This window comes from Lytechinus variegatus, chromosome 16, assembly GCF_018143015.1.
Source record: "Lytechinus variegatus isolate NC3 chromosome 16, Lvar_3.0, whole genome shotgun sequence".
Lineage (NCBI taxonomy): Eukaryota > Metazoa > Echinodermata > Echinoidea > Temnopleuroida > Toxopneustidae > Lytechinus > Lytechinus variegatus.
In genome coordinates this window covers 1,696,465-1,717,784 of record NC_054755.1, presented here as the reverse complement: position 1 = coordinate 1,717,784, position 21,320 = coordinate 1,696,465, and the positions used below count along the sequence as shown (strand labels likewise).

At 34.3% G+C, this 21,320-nt stretch overlaps 1 protein-coding gene across 1 annotated transcript in view; it reads right to left on the bottom strand.

Moving 5' to 3' along the window:
• Nucleotides 1-21,320, bottom strand: part of LOC121429836 (B-cell CLL/lymphoma 6 member B protein-like) — a 33,682-nt gene that overhangs the window by 7,455 nt on the left and 4,907 nt on the right. Inside the window, exon 2 of the mRNA XM_041627077.1 lies at nt 9,441-9,539. The gene's annotated coding sequence lies outside the window, so the exon portion shown is untranslated. The remainder of the gene's footprint in view (nt 1-9,440; nt 9,540-21,320) is intronic.

The following is a 21,320-nucleotide window of genomic DNA, read 5'->3' as shown; positions in this document are numbered from 1 at the left end:
TCCTTTTCACTCCATGGTGAAATGAAGGGATTTTGACTGTTGTAATTAATAAAACAAAAGAAAAGAAAAACAAAGGGTATTAAGATAGAAAATGATGCCCAGCCTAAATTAGCTTTGTGATGAAAAAAGAAGATAAATGATTAATATCACAAGCCTATTACAGAATTGTTGAATGATATGGTTTGTATCAATGACTCTCATCGTGGGAAGTATATGTGTAGCTATCATTAGGCAGTTATTGCACATATAACAAGGAATAACAAAACAAAAGGACAACAAAGAGATAGAGAGATCTAAAAAGAAGAAATATATAGGAGGTGGGGGTGCAGATAGAAGAATGAAGGGGGTAAAGTATGGGAAATGTTATAAAGGATAATGAGCAATAAAATGTTTTAAAATGGCCAAGGGAGGAAAAATAAATGAATAATATAGGGGAAGGAGAAAGGGGAAGGGGGATGAGGAAGAAAAAAAGCATAAACATGGATGTAATGGAAGAAGGGGGGGGGGGTATATAGAGTGACAAAGAAAGGTGGAACATATTCCTAGGGTGGGAGAACTAGCTTTAAAGAAGATATGTTGAACTACACCCTCTAAAAATAAAGCAAGGGTAAATAAAGAAAAAAGTAGCTCTGGTCATTCATATCATTTGTTTCTAATCTGTTTTTAAACATAAACTAAAATTTTGTATATTGTACACCTACATTGAAACGTGACATTTCGTGCTACATGTCGTGCTGCATTATTGATATTATTTTCCTTTTCTTCTGTTTCTATATCCTACTACAAGTATATGGATTATTTATAGACTGTTTTTTTTTCTTTTCTTGGATTTATATATGTAATGTAAATAATGTATAATTTTAGACTTATATATATAACCTCTGTAGGCCTAAACTCCTCTTCAACTCTTGATTCTGAGTGTCTAACTAAAAAAATCCTCATAGCGATATTTAAGTATTAATGCTAGATCTGTTATTTATTCATTTATACTTACTACAGACAACTGGATTAGTACCCCCCCGCCCCTGTTTTGTCGTGTGTACTTACCTTCCTCTACCCTACTCTAGTTAGTTGTTCTTTTTTATGTTATTACTGTATATATATGTATATATACTTTTTTTTTCTTGCTTCTTATCTGCTTTTTTTTTTTTCAATGCAGACGTTTAATTATATTGTATCATACATATTTTGTTGTTGTATCAAAGGTGATCTGTGCTTAACAAGCGTTGCTTCTATACAGACCACCTCTTTCCCATATTTTCGATATCTTTTTAGCTCATTGTCCATAAGCTTTTATTCCTGTTGTGTTTTTTCTTTTAACCTTATTGATATCGTACATGTATGCATTGTATTTTGGTTGTGGAAAGAAATAAATGAACTTGAACTTGAACAAATAGAGGAAGATCATGTACTAAACAACGTTAAGTCTGTTACTGATATCATGCATATCTAAGTACTTACAGAACAGGGTGAAGGACAGAACTAATGATTGGTCCATTAAAAAACAATCCCAAATCACCATGACAACACATCTTCACACACACAATCACATGGTGGAACCAAATATCAACATTTCACCCAGTTCCTTGTGGTATCGCTGAACCCTAAAAAGGGACGTTCATCACCTCGCAGCACAAATACACTCAGACGGATGAATATCTGCATATTTGTATCTGGTAATTTCCTTAGTTACCGATGTAAACTTATCAACTTCCTACTTGACCGCAGTAAACAGTGCATGCTGACAAAGACAGGAGGAAGGATCACAAACAGAGGTCATTAATAAGAGGGTGTATATGTGAGTGCATGTCAGAGAGAGGAAGAGAGAGAAAAAGAAAAAAGAGGGAGGGTGATGGGGCTATGGGAAGGAAAGGGGGGGTAAACTCTGATTAATTTTAGTTAAAATTATGTTAAAGAGCAGGAAAAAAGGAGAATGTGAAACCAAATAAAAAAGGAGAAAAAAAAGAATGTAGAAAGGGAAAAAGACACAGAGGGAGAGAGGATGGGGGTGGGGGTGGGTAAGGAACAAAGGGAGAAAAAAGGGGTTAAATGGGGGGGGGGGTAGGAGCCAAGCATGCAGAGAGGGGCACAGAGGGGAGGTATAAACTAGAAAGCCACAGAGATCAGAGAAAGAGATCAAAACAAGCGATCTTAAGAATTAGACGTCTTGTTCCTAATCATGTGACTTGAATGAATTGAGAGTGTAATCACTGAATGTCAGGGTGAGACCCCACGTCACCAGCTGCCCTTCCCACTTTGGTCATGTGACCAGGGAGGGTACGTAATCCACGCCCGTCCGTCACCCATTCTTTCGCTCCGTCTGTTTCCCTCATTTGATTTCATGCCGATTACCCCTGTCGAGTGATATCATGAGCAATATTATGAATGACTCTTTGGAACTCTTTACATTTACCAACAAGATTTAGTCTGCAGGCACAGACCCTGATTAAAACTTATCAACAGGTATAGGTCTTTATACAAAGACTACAGTACCAAATATAATGTAAATCTTGAGTCTTTATAACACTCCATTCACCAACAAGTGGGACTAGCATGTATATAAAACATGAGAGGGCCTCCAGTACGCAAGTCATTGTAGGCTTTGTATTCAGACCCCTTAAATCACGTGAAGGGCTTGATTAAACAAGACTGATATTGATAATATGTATTAAGCTTATTCATTTGAAGCCAGTGCCAGGGTAGTCAAGATGGGAGGGTTGACACCTTGAAGATTGAGCAAATCAAAATGCAAAACAAAAAGAATGAGCAATCTCAAGACTATAACAACCGAGAATGGGGGAAAATTGTGACCAATTACTAATTTTGACCTTCGATTGGTCAACAATTTGACCAACAAAGAGTCATGGTGTTATGATCCATGGTTGTCCAAAATTTTGACCAAAAAATCTGCTCACAATTTTCCCCCAAAACTTTAATGGTCAGAGTTTTTGACCGCTTAAAAAAAATACCAGTGTTGGTTAAAAATTTGTCTTTTTGCAGAGTGCATATGTACCCCCTACACCTAGATGGATGTCAGATTTCATAATTAATAGTTAATACAGTATAGTTAACAAAGTATATCTATCAATGTATGCCTATTATGTAAAAGTAGAAAGAGAGAGGAAAAATGATCAGATTGAAAGCAAATATGATTTTACCTATAGAATAAATTGATTTTGCAGGCACCAAATAATTTCCTGTTGTACAAGTTTAAGATTCTCTCTCTATCTCCGGTTGAGAATATAGCTCCCTTATTTCCAAATAAAATCCATGCTGCTCCAATGGGGTTCTGAAATTGGAATGAGCTAATTCAACAAGTGTTTAACATTTTCTATAAGGTTACACCCATCCTCATTAAAAAACTGTAGATTATGGGGGCAGAAAGCTTGGAATTTATTAGCAAGCCCATTTCCATAAATAGCAACCCCACCCAAAGTTAATACAGGCATGATTTGCAGAAATACAAATTGTATGTAAGTTCATGGAGGTATTTTGTACCACCCCACGGCTTGAGTCACACTGCGTGTTTGTTAGAATGTAGAAAACAGAGCAATAATGGATGAATCACGGTGCAACGTTAACTGGGTTGTGTAAATGCACCCCATAAACATAGGCAATAGTCTACTATACAGAACCTTTTTTATCAAAAGTGATTATATTGTAAGGCATTGCTTCGATGGATGCCAAGATGCATCAATATTTTAGAGTAAAAATAAAATGTTTTAGCTAAGCCTCATATCAAAATATTCAAAATTTACTCTAAATGTCCTGAAATGACCAATGTTCCAAAGATTTCAGACATTTTTTTCCTTTATAGAATGCAATAATCATCCACTCATTCATAAAATGAGGGTGGGTGGAATACAGTATTTATCACCAATGTAGTCTTTATAATCAGACTCCTTTTCTTGCAAGTGATGAATCTCCCTCTCACATCCCTGATTTGACTGACACTAGAATAACTTGCCTATAACAAAGGTCATTAGATAGATAAGAAACCAGATGACTGATCCAACAAAATTAACGAGGATGAATAGGTTGCTTCATATTTGCCTGAACCTCTAAATTCAAGACATAAGTTTAGGGCAAGAAATCCTTAAACATTTGAAATTCTGTATTGGTAATAATTATATTTTTACTTCCAATTAAAACTTTACAATATATAAAATAATCTCAATGGTCCAAAATCAGTAAGATTAATCTTTTTTAAAGCACTCTTAATTTCAATCAGTATTGGGCAAGACTTAGGCAGTTCAGAATATATACATTCACATGTATGACTGAAATTAAAACAAATGTTACAATGTAAAGGCACATGCCTGAAATCACATTGTGATGGTAATTTTTTCCTTTTTTGGTACACAGAAATTAAGAGAATGAGGGCTGAAGCTCCCCCCCCCCGGTGCTCTTTCATAGACAATTATCTTCAAATCAAGGATCTGACATTAAGCTGTTTGTTATGAGATCATATTATCTAGTGCAATCAATGTATCTTACAAAATTTATTCAGAGTACACACTAAGGTTCAAAGGCTACAGCAAGTGTGGAGATATTTCCTAGTAGCAAGCTTCAATGCCCTATCCCCACCACCTCTTCCTATAAGTAAGAAGAATGAAGAACTAAACAAAGTAATAATAATAATAAATGAATAAATACAAAATAAAGCTCAAAACAATTTTAATCAACCAATCAAAATATAACATTTAAGAATTACAGGCACCAGGAAAACTCAGACTACCATGTTGGGAATAAACATTGATTGCAGAACCACCAAAATTTAGGGCACTACTCCCAGAATGGGGGCGGGCTAGTTACCTATGTTGTTGCACACACATACAATCACAGGATATTTAAACTATACCCCAAGGCACTAATCTTATTCAATTGTTAATTCTAAAATATATTCACATATTTACGCTCTTTTTGTGTAATAAAACCAATAAACAATGAACAAAACATTAATTCTTGATCGCACAAACATACAAAAATGGGGGGAAATGGGGAAATACCGTCGGCCTTATGCCAAAAGGGCCTTAACCCGATTTTAGGGGTTCTGAATATTTTATAATAAATTTAACACATTTCATGTAAAACTTAATAACTTAACACGTTTATCGAAATTGGCTTCAAAAGCAAAAAAACGACCACAAACTTTTGATTATTAGAGAGGCCAAAACCTTTATAAACGCCATTATCTCGGAATGGCCAAAAGCAGTTAAGGCCCTTTTGGCATAAGGCCGACGATACAATCTAAAACAAGAATTTAAATTCAGAAACATACTCATATATCATTTCCCCCCCTTTTTGACATCCTATTGGGAGTCTGCATTAAAGGCCATTTGAAGGCTATTTCTTTAGTCGCACTTGTGTGAAGCAATTTCATATGATCCCAATATGCCACCCCTACTCCCACAAAGCCATGAGATTTGTAAACGGGTCTAGGAGACGAGACTACAGTCCACATGTGAACTCAGCCATGCATGATATCAACAATCGTCATCAATGAATGAATGGAGGGTGGGTAAAAATGTGTCATCACAGTCCCATGTGTTAGTACCACGGAACAACTGGTACAGTGTGAACTGAGTCATTGGGAATGGACTTCGAAAAGAAACAATTTTTTTCATTACGATAAAACATGATAACCTTATTTTATTTTAATCTCAGAAGGTCATACTTTGGGTGTTTGTATTTCCATACACAGTGGGAAATCCTGGTCATGAATTAGTAATATAACTTGAAGTAACTATTCAACAGAAGAGACTAACCCTAATCTTTTTGAGAAAAAAACAGTCATTGTTAAAAAAGGAAGTAATATTTCAGTCTCTCATTGTGGACCCCAAATTCATACATATGAAATAAATCAGTCACGTTTACATCACTCAATGTACAAAAGAAATGATTACTCAACATTTACGATGAGTTTGCTTTTTTCTTTCTATTTAATTCATAATAAACGCAAGATTAAATTGCATCTCCCTTGAGTGATATTGTGAAATATGCTTATTTTACAATGGTGATGGTAATGATAGTTATAATTAAATAATTATAGAAACATAATCAAATAATAATAACGTCATGACCCAAAACTACAAAATAACCACTGAAGCTGAAGAAGAAGAAGAAGAAGAAGAAAAAGAAGAACAACAACAAAAACAAAGAGGAGACTAAGAATAAGGAATAAAAATAGTAGAAAATGTTGAATAAAAAGAAGAAAAGGAAGATGAATTAAAAAAAAGGTAGACAATAAAGCACAATATTATTAACAAGAAAAAAATTAAGGAAGAAGAAAGAGAAGAGGAAGAAAGTGAAACAGTAAAAGAGAGTGCGGAAGACAAAAAAAGGTAAGAAAAAAGAAAAAGCAAAAGAAAACATAAGAAGGAAGTTGAAGAGGAAGGATGTAACCTGAGTGTAATGTAAATAAATATTGATAAAATTAAAACATACCTACAGCATTTATGTTTTTCTACGCACTAGAACTTCCAAAATGAATTATCACTGATGCCGCTTAAAAAACAAGGAATATCCACAATCTCATTACAGTGTGTGTTCCCAAAAAGAGTTTAGAAACATGTCATGACATCATCCAATGTCTTCAAACGAAAGTGACAAAACCATTTAAAACTCTCAAGGAAAACGATAAATATCAATATGAAATCATGTCACGTGAAACCACCTTACACGACTGTCTACCCCCACTGCTTGACAAAAATGTTCAGCCCCACCCACATACAAATACCCATTTCCATGGCAACAGGGGGTGGGCGTGTGATATATTAAATAGCCCCACCCTCGCCCACGGCTTTACCTTAATCTATCAAGGGAGTGCATGATAATGATATATGATCTCAAAACTAAAATGAAGGCAAAAACATATATATCATCACATCCAAACTTGCATGATAATGTACCAGCTAAAAAAAAATATGTGGGGATTGGGGCGATTTTGCCCCCAACATTGCTGAAAAGAGCTTTGGGGAAAAAAAAAGAATAGAGCCCTGGATAATCTACATTCGCAATATTTTGAAAGCAATTCAAATGTTGCAACTACGGCAACTGGTGGAGGTGCCGTGGCAAAGTGGTATAAGGCCCTTGGCTATACATGGAAAGTCCAGGGTTCGATCCCCGGCCGTGGCACCGATGCCCGTGAGCAAGACATTTAATCTACGATGCTCTTTTATCCTGCTTTCAAATAAACGGAAATGCTACATGCATTATTGCTAACTAGATGTGCACTTGTTATGGTAGTTTGTGAAAAATAGCCCCCACCCCCTAAAAGTGCTAGTTCTTTGATATGTCACAGCTACATTCAAGAGCAGTATATGATGACCTCAACTACCTCATATATGGACTATGCATTATATAATATAAAAATTCATAGAGTGCAGAAACTATTCCACACAGTATATAATCTACTGCGCTTTATAGGACTCCTAAAATGCTTGTATTAATTTAAATAGATGTTTTGAGCTTTGATTTAAAGTTGTTCATGGATGGTGCTTTCCTAACTTCCAGGGGTACGCTATTCAAGAGCTTGGGGGCTACACTTGTAAGCAAATGCTCAATCACCTAGTGTTACTAATGCTACATTTCAATACAATCTTTAATATGGGGATTGTTGTGACCCAGTGGATTAGTCTCCAGGTCTTGAAACAGAGGGTCACTGGATCAAATCCAGCCATGGCGTAAATTTCTTCAGCAAGAAATTGGTTTTCAATGTGCTGCTCTCAACCTAGGTGAGGCAAATGGGTACCGGCAGGAAATAAGTTCTCCCCAAAAAGCTGTGAGCACCAGAACTTGGTAGACTAGTGTGGACCATTCTACCTCCATGTTTAACCCGAGTCGCCTTGAGCAACTGAAAGGGTAAATATGTGCACTATACAAATACCCAATATAATACTTACTACAATCATGAAGAATTTCCTTTTTCACATAATTCATACCACAATATTTGTCAAGAAATGTTTTTAGTTTTGTTTATACATGTAGGTAGCAAAACCAAACAGAAAAAACAAGAGCACACCTACTCTTTCCCCCCCTAATCTTCAAGAGTCCACAATTGCAAACATTTTCGTTCTTTTTGTCATAATGAAAATTTGGAACAACTGAATAATAAGAGCGACCCAAGAATGAGATGGTTCGTTTCAAGTAAAAAAAAAAAAAAAAGACTGATTAGTGTATGTTCAATGGGGATTTTGGTCAGTCTTTTTTTCATTTTGGGTAATTTTGATGGGCTGGTGTATAAGCAACAATATCCAAGGTTTAACTCAATTTTACCAAGTAAAGAACTTGGCTGGTTCTTATATTCACATACTTAATTACCTTGATGAAGAAAAAGGAAATAAGACTTAATTAAGTGATCTGCTCCCAAAGATTCATTCTCATTATTGCTGCTTAATTAGTCTAGATTCCTATATTCATGCTAGTCTAGTTCATGCTTCACTTAAATCATTGCCCATGTTCCATTTATCCATCTAATGCTTTACATTACATATATGTTTGGACAGTCATATTACTCAAAGTTGAAAAAAGGCCTAAATAAAGTTAAATAAAATTCAAAGTCAGATACAAACATCCCCAAATCAAGAAAATTACCGGTACATGAAAGTTAATAAGTAGGCCTACCCTTCTCTCTCAAATAAAAAAAAATGTTCAAATCAAAATTCGAAATATTTTGGAAAGAATTATCAACAATTGATTTCTATTAATATTATAAATTCATAAAATTGATATAGCAGTTCATTATGTCAATTTTTCATCAATTAATTTAATTTAATTAATAATATAAAAATTAGACTGAATCATTTATCTCTGGTGATTGAATTAACCCTTTTTTCTATACTTGAGTGGCTAGTGGCTACATCGGTATTGTTTTTATATATTTTGACTAATTTATTATGTTAAATTGTATTTGTATTTCCAAAAGTGAATTTATAATGGTAAAACAAGATTCGTGACAAAAGACATAAAGTAAAAATGTATGTACTAATAAGATATAGGATAGATAAAATAGTAAATGGACAAGAAAAAACAGGGAAAAATTACAATATTACACGCATCCCCAAATCAAAAATGTAAATTATGAATAATCAATTTCTTGTATTTCTAAGCCAGTGGGTATCATTTGAATTTAATTGAATGAAAGTTGTATAAGATATCATAAGACAGAATACTCTGGTATAGAAAACGACATGCATTTAACAATTATTGGGAACAAATTCCATTTCTAGCAAAATGAATACTGAAAAAAAAAAAAACACTTAGAAATTTGTTTTAATACTCATGACCTATACACAGAATCTTTGTCTCTTAATATGATCCAATAATTAATGCTTAATCCAGCATTAGTGTTATTTATACTCACAGCGCTTGCTATAAATTCACAAAATATCCAATGAAATAATCCAATTATATCAATCACAGTGAGAGAAATAACTCACCCTTCTCCATTCATTTCTCCCATCCAGTCTGCCTTGCTTGCATTCCGTAGTTTCCTTTAAATACTTTGCTATATAAAGCTCTCGAGTAGAGCTTCTGACCTGTAAGGGAGATGAGAAAGAATAATAATATAAATCCAGTGATTCAACAAATAACTTCTGGGATTTCAGCATCTTTCCGTGCGTGCGGGATGCTATCATGGAACAAGAGGATGGACGGACACCCAGCACCGACGTACGGATGGAAACCAAGGCACGCGAGCTGTAAAACATCACACAAAGGCGGTGATTAACTTGTACAAATTGGGTTGCTTTGAGTATCGGCACCTCTCACGCTCTCTTCCTCTTTATAACCCTGTTCAAACTTTGTCCTGCCATGCCGCCCTTGCCACTGAACGCATCATAGCAATTGAGATCGGACCGCTCCCTAAGAAGGCCACAAGATAGAGAGAAAGAGAGAGAGAGAGAGAGGGGGAGAGGGAGAGAGAAGAGGGAGAGAGGGGGACGTAGGAAGTTGTCTTGTGTATGGAAACTCCACCCAAAAATGTGGGTGGGACGCAAATTACATATTTAAAAGGCCACTCAACTCTTGAATTCAGTTTACAGTTCCTCGGCTTTTGTTGAAGATTTTGTCCCTCAAATTCTTGATTCCCTGCTCTTATTTCCTGACAACAGCTTAAAGAGAAGTTCCAGTAGTTGCAGTAAACACTGATTTCATGAGAAAGTCTGTAAAACCAGGCTTAATTGTCAGTATATAATCGAGGATGGAGATCTGGTACAGTTACATAAACTGAACTTTGTGAAATCTTGAAATCTACGCTGAAAAACGTTCACACTGAAGATCACCAACACAGATAGGCACACGTGGGACATTGTATTATTATTGCTGGAATAAAGACCCGACGGAAGTGACCGAATCCGCGGTTATTTTGCTTATTTCTCAGCAATTACACAATTTCTTCCAGAATCCTTTGGCACATATTTTTTATTCATACAAACAGACACTTGGGTGGTCATTATATTAGATTCTGTAAAAAGTCATTTTGAGATCGTTACCAAAACTGGAATTTATCTTTAACATAATTATGGTTATACCACTAATACAATTTCTCTCTATTTCCAGGCAAGAGTAACATACTGGACCAACATCAGTTATGTATGCAAGTGCTATAATTTTAAAACATAAGTCTAATATTCACTTTGATGCTAAAGTGGTCTAGTGGTTATGACTCTTGCCTTTCAATTTGAGGGACGTGGGTTCCATTGCCAGCCAAGGCGTGTTTTCCTTCAGCAAGAAATGTACCCACCTTACGCTGCACTCAACCCAGGTGAGGTGAATGGGTACCCCGTAGGAAGAAATTCCTTGAATGCTTAAGCGCCTATATGGCAGTACAGCTAAAGCTGGGGTAATAATAGCAGCAATTTGTAACCTTGGCAAAAAAGCGCGTAATAAATCCAGCTATTATTATTATCATTATCAAAGGCCCTTCAATTAATTTTTTTTGGGGGGAAAACATATAAACATATTCAGAGCAGTACCACAGGAGGATGACTGCCTCCAATTTCACATTCAGTTTGCCCCCCCATAATAAAAAATCTGACGTCACCCCTGAACAAACCTGAGTAGAACAATTTCAAGTTTTGCAGATATCTAAGTCCTGACAAACCTCATGGTAAGATTTAAGGGCAAATCAAAGAGAAAAAAAAACAATGCTTCATATTTTGGCAATTTGAAATAAGGTTTTTTAAAATTGCAAGTATAGTATGTGTACCCCGCTTCCCACTCCATTTCCTTCCTTTTTATATATTTCATTCTTATTCCTCTTATCTTACAATTCTACTGTCATAGTTGATCAACTACCATATGTGTTTAAAATTGAAAATAAACATAATCATTATCAATTTTACTTAATGGAACATCTACAAAAAATGCACTGAGAACATGCACGACAATTGCATTCCTTATAATATGCCATAGCAAGAGCTATTCATCACACTCCATAAAATTTCTCATCCTGGTATTTACTTTGGTGGTTCATCCGATTTAATATTAGTGCTTTTCTTAGGTGGTCTATCTTTGCATGCCTACATGTATGGCAGTCAGATCACCGATTGTTTTCATCAGAATTTTATTTTTTCTCTTTTATTCATTTTAAGACAATTTTTTGTCCCCATGATTTTTCAAACTGGGCCCATGTCAGTTTATTTCTTTATCATGTCATCTCTGAACGTGTGCAGCAAACCTTTTCAATGTGATCATGCAATGATGACTTCACTCAGGCGCAATATTTTGAAAAATTCAATCATTAATTAGATTATTAACACAGATTACTAACTATCAATCATATTTACATGTACAGCATATTAACTTCAGGTCAACTTCTGGCTTATAATCTTGATGGTTTTTAATGACCAGCAAATATTCTTGGCTGATCTATCTTTGGTCCCCTAAACCCAGCCACCTACATAGATATAGAAAACACAAAAAAGCTAAATCGGAAATAAAAGTTTAGACAAGATAAATGTTTCTCAGTGCTGCAGGGAATGTCATAAAACCTGACATAATTCACATTTAAACTAAGAAACGTGACAAAATCTTGACAAAAATTCTTCAACAACAATGCTCAATAAGTCCCAAGTGCCATTATTCATAAATGTGTGTTATTTCCTAATGGAAGCAGTGGTTAGCAATCTTTTTCATTATCATCAATACATCAGCAGGGTGCACTCTCACAATTCCTGTAAAACGTGGCACCGCCTTTTTTTTATAATTGGGAGGAAAAATGTATGTTTTGAATTATAACACATTTCATGATTCAAACATTTATCGACATCATATCGACCAGTGTGAGTATTGTGAAAAAAAGTCTGGGATATTAGGAGAGGAGAGCGAGGGAGAGAAAGAGAGTACAAGACAGAAGGAAGGAAAGAAGAAGATGAGAGGAAAAAAGGACAGATGGATAGATAGATAAACTGAGAGATATATATATTGATTGATTGACTGATTGATTTACTTATAGTTTTATACAGGGTGGCATTGTTAGTTTCAAAAATGTTTTCCACAATGGCCATGTCATAACATACATGTACAATTTGTTATAATTTATATAATTGAATTAGTGATATTTACATGATCAATAACACAAATTAAATATTCACTAGATAGACAGACAGATAGATAGACAGATAGATAGATACAAGTAGATAGATAGACACTAGTAGGTATATAGACAGACAGATAGCTAGCTAAATAGATAGCTAGATAGAAAGATAAATATATACTAGGAGATAGATAGATAGATACTAGAAGATAAATAGATGGATAGATAGATAGATACTAGGAGAAAGATAGATAGACAGATCGTGAGAGAGAGTGTGTGTTTATGTGAGAGGGGTTGGTGAGAAAGAAACAGGGACAGAGAGAGAGGAAGAAAGAGAAGGATAAAAAATACAAGACGTACAAAGTTCACTTTAAAGAAAAACCCAGAGAATATGAAATTTCAAAATTTTGCTGAAGTGAACTTGGGCATATTACCAACCACTCACAGAACATAGGAATTGAGGACGTCTACATCACAACACCCCGTGATTATGAAACAGACATAAAGAGCTCTGAAGCTCCGTTGTTTATGCAATCACAGATATTGCTAATGGAAAATAAACGACAAAATATGGAAAAGGGTGGAGACGATTTGAGGTCTTCCTGCCCTGGAAATATCCACCCGTTAAAGACGACGAAAAGTGGGTTAAACAAGATTACCCTTCATTAAATCCACACCCCTCTGTGAGCACTCTAAGGACAGCTACTCAAGATGGAAATATTTAAGAAGGGAGGGGCAGTTACTTTCTTTTGAAAAGGGAAAAACATATCCATATATTATAATTGAGATTTGAGAATAAGAAAAGAAGAAAAATAGTAAAGAATTATATGGAAGTCTTTTGTAGAAAGCTATTTGAATCATAATGATGAGTACCGTAGTACAAGAACACAAGTAATCATGAAAAAAAAATATATGAGCAGTCAACAACCTCTCCCTAGTTCACATTCTTGTTTGATGTGAATGACAGTCTTAACTGATAGGGGTAATATACAACTATTTGTGACATTTATCCTGGATAAAATGATTTGTATACTTAGTTTGCTAACAAAGACATTTATTGGTCATTAGAAAGTCTGTCTTTATTGTTGTGTTTTGTAATGTAATAGTTTATCTGAATGAAATCTGAATATATTCTTCTCAGAGGCCCCTGCACGATACATGCAACTAGATTCAGGGAAATTATTGTTTGAAACCATATACCACATCTGCACAGCAATAGCAATAGTTTGTGGAGCGTTGTGGCCCAGTGGATTTGTCTCCGGACTTTGAAACAGAGGGTCTTGGGTTCAGACCCCAGCCATGGCGTAGTTTCCTTCAGCAACAAATTAATCTACATTGTGCTGCACTCAACCCAGGTGAGGTGAATGGGTACCTGGCACGAATTTATTCCTTGAAATGCTGAGCGCTTAAAAGCTGCTTGAGCTACAAGCAGGGTAAAAATATCCAAGTCCTTTGGAAGCGCATAGAGACGTTATTCATAATGTGTTATGCGCTATACAAGAACTGACTATTTTTCATAATTGTTTTTTTTTTTTTTACAATTGTTTGCTTAACACTTCATCATTGATATGAGCAGTCTCTTTGGATCGGTTCATTTCTAATTCAAGTTTCAAGTTCAAGTGTTAGTTGCATCATATATATAAACAAATACAAATAAAATTACAACTACAGATTAATTAAAAAAGTACAGTAGTAATATAACAAAAGCTTGAATGAGAATGAGGGGATGCCCTAAGAAGCTACTTATTTATTTCTACTTATTTCATGAAAATTTTCTTCCTACCTGGGGATCGGACTGTATTCATGGGTAGTCAAGCATAGAATGATCTATCAAGAAACAATTATTCAATCATAGGGACGTTATTGTTTAGCTAAGAAAGACAAATAAAGGTCAAATATGTTATTGTGTGAAGAACATATTTTATCTTAAATTTAAACTAATCATCCCACCATTCAAATACATTTTTGAATGAGATATGTTAACACAGAGAAAAAGACATCTGCGCCCCATAACATAAAAACAAGTACATGTAATAAGCTAATATTATGACGAAATTTCTCCTTGATACACTGTAGCATTGTCTTCAAGGGCTTATGTTAGTGCACTGCTCATTTCTTCTTTTGTCTGTTATCTTCTCTTTTATTGATCCCATCTCTGTTTTTCCCCAAAGCTATTTGTGCAATACATGTGAAACTTTAGAATTGTAAAATTTATATATGACATGCATGTCAGTGACTATGTGATGTGGTATTCGCTCTCTGTTTACTTTTATAGCTAGAAAAACAAATTTGGTGTATTTTTTAAAAAAATATTTAAGTATTGTGTAGAATCATACTTTTGACTCTTATATTTTGTATGAACAAGACATCTATAATTAGCATTAATCATGAGTATTACATGACTTAATTTTGAATATCCAAGATATCTATCAGTGGATTGCTAATTCATGACTTCAGCTTAGAATGCAGAAATGTTTCATTTTATTGTGCTCCAAAGATAGATATCAGCTGTAAAAAGAATTAAAAAAAACCCCAAAACCTCAAACTTGTTTTTAAAAATGAAAAAAAAAATATACAAAACTTCATATTAAAAGAATGTGTAATAACGATCATTCATAAAACACAATTACATTGGCAGGTTTTGAATGATCTGATATGGGGCCATAAAACAAAGCTTAACGATTATTGTGAAGTTGAACTCTGATAATAATCCTAAATCATTAATAAATGTTATCCTCAACTTCATCATTCCTGCAAATCTGCTGTAAAAATAAAATTAATATAAAGTCGCACAGGCGATTAAACCAAATTCTTATATTATTATTATATCTTGATTATTTATTCCAAGTTAACAAAAGGAAGAAAAAAGGGGGGAATTAGCCTGTGCTGGTGAAGGGGGAGGGGTGTAGAAGCTTCTAGTAGAGGGGGTTAAACAAAATTGAAGAAATTCTTTGCGAACCCGCTGACTTGGGCGGGAGAGGAAGTTAACATCACACCCAAACGAGTTGACCTATTTTCTGATGGCCGTCCCACCCACAAGCCTAAGAGGGCTTGAAGTGGAATTAAAACGTTCCAATGTTGGCTGCGTTCATACTCTTCATTAAATACGCATTGATATTCTATGCAACACTAACAGAATTCTGAAAGGAATTAATATTTTACCATGTTGGCTGTGTCCATATTCTTCTAACGAGAACAGCAACATGGCTTTGAACAGAATTGAAATGTTCCAATGTTGGGTATGTTCATACTCTCATTAGTATTTTCTACAATTTGGTTTATTTTACGTAATTTAATTTATTAATTCAGTACAATTTAGCATAAAAATTGACAGCTTTGTTTTCCAACATTCATTGTAAAAAAATTACTTTCAACTAATGATATTGTTAATTATAATGTTAATTTTTACTTCAATAGTTTGTATGAATTTATGCAAATATGTGTTTCATCAAGTCAAATGAGCATGGTGAAACAATAAAAGTCTATCATATTCATATCATGTTAATAACAAAAATTGGTACTGTATATATACAAGCTGTAAAGAACATAATAAAGATAACTTTAAAAAAAAGAAAGAGAAAGATTCCTATGAAAAAAAGGTTTCTAAGCTAGATGTGATCATACTCTTGATAAATCTTATATTGGTATTCTCTACGACATGAAGAGTAACATATTTTGGAAGTTATTGAAATGTTACAATGTTGGCTGTGTTCATACCCTTTCATTACTTTCACTTCAACATGAAAAGTATAAAAGGGTTTGGAACAGAAATGAAATGATCCAATGTTGGGTATGTTCACATTATTCATTATTTACTCCAATATGTGCAAAATGTAATTTAAGAGGGCTTGAAGTAGGATGAAATCATAGCAATATTGACTGCATTCATACTTTTTATTAATGTAAGGCCTTAATATTCCTACATGTATGTCTGTATAATGCAGTGAAATTTAAATGTCCTGTTGTTAACTGAGTTCACATTCATTAATCAATCTTAATTAACTTCCTTGCAGTCATTAATTCCACTGTCTCTTTTAGTCTTATAGATCTCAATCTACTAACTACACAAGCATATTTATTCCCACTTTTTAAAGAACTGTTCTGAATTAACATATTCCTTATTACAATCAAACCTGTCTTGAGTGGCCACCAATATTGTCTCCTATTTGAAAGGAATGTGTTATAGAACCTGCTTAGAAAGGCCATCTGTCTACCATGGCTTCATAGCTTGTAATTGTAGCAAAATGATCTAAACATTAAATAAATTACTTAAAATAATTCAAATTCAATTAGCATTCCCATGAAAAATAAAAGTTAAACAAATTGGCTCTAGTTTTCTTGATTAGGAAGAAATAAAACTGAAATGTAACTGATAAGCCAAAATAACGGCTCAAATGTTTGTTGCTCTATTAAAATTTCTAGTTTAAACATCACAGGAAAGCCTTGTAAGATGCAAGTACATTGTATATGAAACCTTCCCATCCAAAACATACAAGTCAAATCTGTATCATTTCATAATACTTTTCACCTAGACATTTCTGATAAGCAAGGCTACACTATTGTTGAAAGTAGTCTTGAGCATGGACAATCAAATATGTGTTTGGTTATTGATGAAAGAAACTGGATTTTACATTTCCTTGGATATTAGTTGTATTCAAGTAGAATGACATGGATCATGGATACAAAATCTGAAGTGAAATCAAAACACCTGTTGTTCACTATAATCAGAAAGTAACTTACACTACTTAAAGTTCAAGTAACTCAGCAATAAAAAAAAATCCCCCACATTCATCTACTGGTGTATGAATTAAAAATATAAAAAAATAAAAAAAGGAAGAAAAAATGGATTAGAAAAAGAGTATTGTGATACTTTGATTGGTTAATTATTTTTTTATCACCAAGATGCAAATATGTCACTGCACTGATATTGCAGTTTAATTATTCAATTTTAGTAATAGTTACTCATTGTGTCATTGTATAAACCTTTGTGTGATTAGGTATTAAGCTATTAGTAGATATGTTTTGATAAATTAATTGAACCATGAATGAGTACATCAAAATGCTATTATACTTGACTTATATTATTTTTATATAGTGACTTAGCAATAAACCTAACTCACTACATATTATACAAATAGTGAATTGGCATGAGTGCGATGGTGCGAGATTTCGCATGAGGTGAAAGAAAGATGCTCTATTCAACAAGGCGTTAGCCGAGTTGAATAGAGCGCTTCTTTCTTTCTTTCACCGAATGCGAAATATCGCACCATTGCACGAATAAGAATATTCGCTATTTGTGTTGTACAACGCCTCGGAATTTAGCAAAAATTTGAAAGAAAACCCTAGAGTTTATCCCAATAATAATCTATGAAAAGGGAGCAAAAATACTGAGAGCGAAAAGCAAAATCCCACAAGCGCACATGACCTTGGGCAGCATTGCGCATTTAGCCAGCCAGCTTATACATGTTATACGCGTATTGCACCTTCATTTTTACTGAGCGCAATGAATTAAATTGTATTGTGACGTCACCTCCTAAAGCCGTGCAACGGTACATTTTGGATGGTACGTCTTTTGTGCAACGGTACAAATGTTTGACATTCAGCCTCCCATTTGCTCGCAAACAACAAGCTAAGTAGGCATTGTACAAAACCATATAATATATTCCTCTATCAGCAGAGGCTGATATAACATTATCATGTTAGGCAGGGCCAGTGGGGAGAACAGATTTTGGAACTGAAGTGGCTAACCTGGGTAAATGTAAAATACGACGTTGTTGTTATCATTATTATTGATATTGTTTACAGTATTTTTAAAATTGTACATAGCAATTTAACAGTTACAGAAAATATTTGCCATTCTTTTTACAATTTTGTTATTGGTCATAAATACTTATCAATAAAATAACAGAATAAAGACTTCAAAAGAAGTAATACGTCCTTCTCTGTAAATATGATAATGCTTTAGAAATACAATATTTATCATTGATTGAGCATTTTCGTCATCAAATATTCAACCACAACTCACAAATAGCACACAAAAAGAGTGGGCATACTATTGGTTATCATAAACAGAGAAGTAAACAAAAGAAAACACCAACATGACATCTGGTTCAAATCTATAACATTTCCACCCACTTGCCAACTTTCATAAAAAAATAACAAATTGAAAACAATGAAGCTGTATACTGCCCTCAATAATCAAATTTGACTTTCTAAATATATGAAATTTCAGATTTAATGAACAGTAGTTTCTATTTTTCTTACATTTTCAGCTTTTATGTTCTCATAAATCAAATTGCGTTAAGCTAACTTCAGTTCTAAGGTTTTGAAGAATGTCTCTTTGCAATGTTTAACCATGGAGTTATCAGAAAATAACTGGTTTGATCATCTAAATTAAGGAGTCATTGATGAAAAACTGTTTAATTTTGATATTTTTTTATCAGTCACTGTATTTGAATTTAAATAATTTATTTTCTGCTCCATTCCAAAGCATCATAGTTTTAGTTTGCGTTTCTTGTTAAATGCACTCATCTACATGTATCAACAAATTGTTATGTGTTTTCTTTGGAAGTTTACAGAAAACAATTTTAAATTTAGTGCTTTGATGGCAAATTTTCTTATATTGATAAATAATGTTTTGAAATATTGATAAACTATGGATTTGCATTTAGTGCTTTGATAGAAAATTTTCTTAGATTTTAATAAGTAACGTTTTGACATATATTCACAAATATAAGAAGTTTGAGGGAGTGGGGGGGGGGGGGGGTCAAGAATACAAAAATTTTGAAACAGAGCAAGATGATAAATTCACTTAATGGGCAATTCCATGAAATGGTCAACCTGTTTGTATGTCTGACCCCCATTTTTCTCAAGTTTTACTTCAGTTAATAAACTGACAATGTCATGGTCCTCTGAGAACATTACAGACTGTCAAAAGAACAATAAATTATTGACATAAAATTTCCCACATGTACATGTAGGGGGTCTGATGTACATATTTTATGGAATTGCCTATATATGACTAATTGAAAGCAAACATTTACCCAAGTATCTCACCATAGGATTAAATGAAAGTGTGAACACAATAAAGGCTTCATCAAACACAAGTAGTGGGTGTGGAAATGTGAACAGGGTCTTTGGGTGGGAACGTCAATGTGGATCTGATTGATTTATTTCTGGGGGATATGGGCGATCGGTGATCCAGGAAATTGCCTGATTAACTAACAATTTCATTACGATCATTTGAGAGCACTTAGTGACTGATTACTTGCGACAATTCTGCGCAGGGGTAGAATCTCGGTTGCCTAACTGGGCGATGCCTACTTTTACCCCGCGACAAGACTTATTCCCCAGCTGTGAGCGGACTTATGAAAACATTATGAACAATTATTCATACTTGGTGATGTTCTGTTTTGTTTATAGCTGTTATAAAGAGAGTCCGAGGGATTTGATTTACCCTCTGGCTTAGGAGAGGCAGGTTAAGACCTTCCTTGAACTCGGTAGTGACTATGGCCCATATTCTGAAGAATAAAACTATAAAACCCTTTGGCATGCCTAAACTCAGTCAGGATATAAAACATAGAGCACTCAAGCAACTTATGTGATTTCATAGTATGTCAACTCATCTTACCAGTGTTTCCTTTATTTTTCTAAACTCACACTAATAATTTGATAATTTGTACTTTCAAACCAAAAAAAATCCAGGACCTTCGGGAAATCCCTGCAAAAAGTATAATAATTTTCAAAAGTACCCATTAACTTGTTTTCACACAAGCCCTGGTATTATATTGTATGTAAGAGCTTTAGTAATGCATAAAACATCTTTTGGTCAGCATCAATTACCTGTTCAATACACTCTCATATATTGGAAAGGGAACACGACAGAAATCACACGAATATTCCATCAATTTTTTTTATGGGGGGGGTGGTAGATAATAATAATTTTGGAATACTAGATATGGATGGATTTATTTCAAGGAATACCAGAAATATTCTACGAATCACAGATGAGTGAAATATTGGCCCGAACTCTTAGAATAACGGGTATTCATTTCTTAGTGATCCAATATAATGACTGAATTGAATTCCAAATCAGAACAGGAAAAATGTTGAATAAGGCCACATTGATCTGATCAATCTCATCTATAGAATCTTCAGCAAGGAAATTTTCTTTTTTGTGTTCATGCATGCATGTTTTGTATCATTTCACAAATGCTGTCACCTTGACATATTAAACTTAATTTTATTACCCATTATCAATTACTCTGAACCACAAGGTCCAGGGTTCAACCCCACCACATCCCATGCGTCCTGTGGCAAGGCATTTATCTACATCTGCCACTCTCCATCCAGGTGTAGTAAACGGAAGAAATTCCTTGAATTCTTGATCAGGGTAGCCATGCTAAAGCCCATTTAATAGTATGTAGTGCTTAAACAATGTATTAAGCGTTATATAAATGTTGCATACTATTATAATTATTATAGCTAGGCTCGACATTAGCGGTGGCCCGGGCCACCAAAAATTCACCTCGGGCAACCATTATTGAAAAAATGTTAAGTTTTGGTGGCCCGAATCGGGCAACCAATAATTTTCAAAGTAGCGCAATTTTTCTCCCGATTTTGCACGCATTTATCAACTTTCTACAGTTGAAATTGCAAGCCAATTCGTCATGCGCCATTTTTGTCAATCTACACACAAATACACACACATAAAGATTGCATAGTCATGACAGTATGGAGGCCTACCACTGCACTACTGCAGCATACAGTATATATTCAGCCG